Here is a 797-nt window from a genome sequence, read left to right as displayed (position 1 = left end):
CAGTAGAGAGCGTTCCTCCTCTCTACAGGGCATGGATATGGCCTCTCTGCCACCACGCAAACGGCCATGGCATGACGGACCGGGCACTGGTGACATGGACTCCCCTGGTGCAGGGCCTGATGACAGAGGAGCGGGTGAGGGATGGATAAGTGACAATGATTTGTTTAAATGTAAAACACACAAGGCACTCTGTATACTAATACTATCTAACTCCCCATAGGCCGACCATCACCAAGAGACGAAGGTGGGTTTGGACCTCCATCACGGGGAGGAAGAGGTGGTTGGGGCCGAGGTGGACCGCAAAACCCAGGTGGTCCTGGTCCCAATGTGGGTCCAAATACCAGGCGAGGGGCTCCACGTGGTGTTATGAGGGGAGGTCGCGGACGGTAGGAATGGTCACACCTGCTTTCCCGGGCACAATGGGGTAAAACCGACTACAGTGAGGACAGGGTAAACAAAGAACAACACATGGCTACAATACCAGCTTCCTTGAGGGTCTAAACAATTATGCAGGCTTGGACCGAAGTCTGGAAGCACTTCACTAAAATCAGCATGGAACCCTGATTGGTGGTTAAGGTTTAGCTTTTTCTCTATGATGTATTGGACGGATGGTGGTGGTACCAGTTATCCAGGGCCAGATGTTTTGGCTCACGATGCCCCTTGCTATCTGCTTGGTGTACACATTACATGGCGTTTGTTCTAACCTTACATCAGCACTGAGAATAATAACTGATGTAAGAGGGGGCTCATCATGGTGCAGTGAGGAGCATCTTTTATAATGGACTAATGATTGTGGT

The 797-nt window shown here is 50.8% G+C and overlaps 1 pseudogene; it reads left to right on the top strand.

Moving 5' to 3' along the window:
- Positions 1-791, top strand: part of LOC107577157 (pre-mRNA 3' end processing protein WDR33-like) — a 13,162-nt pseudogene extending 12,371 nt beyond the window's left edge.
- Positions 792-797: the final 6 nt, after the last annotated feature.

This window comes from Sinocyclocheilus grahami, unplaced genomic scaffold (assembly GCF_001515645.1).
Source record: "Sinocyclocheilus grahami isolate Dianchi unplaced genomic scaffold, SAMN03320097.WGS_v1.1 scaffold5268.1, whole genome shotgun sequence".
In the NCBI taxonomy this organism is placed as follows: Eukaryota; Metazoa; Chordata; class Actinopteri; order Cypriniformes; family Cyprinidae; genus Sinocyclocheilus; species Sinocyclocheilus grahami.
Note: the sequence above shows the minus strand (reverse complement) of the source record. Positions and strands in the feature narration are given on the sequence as shown.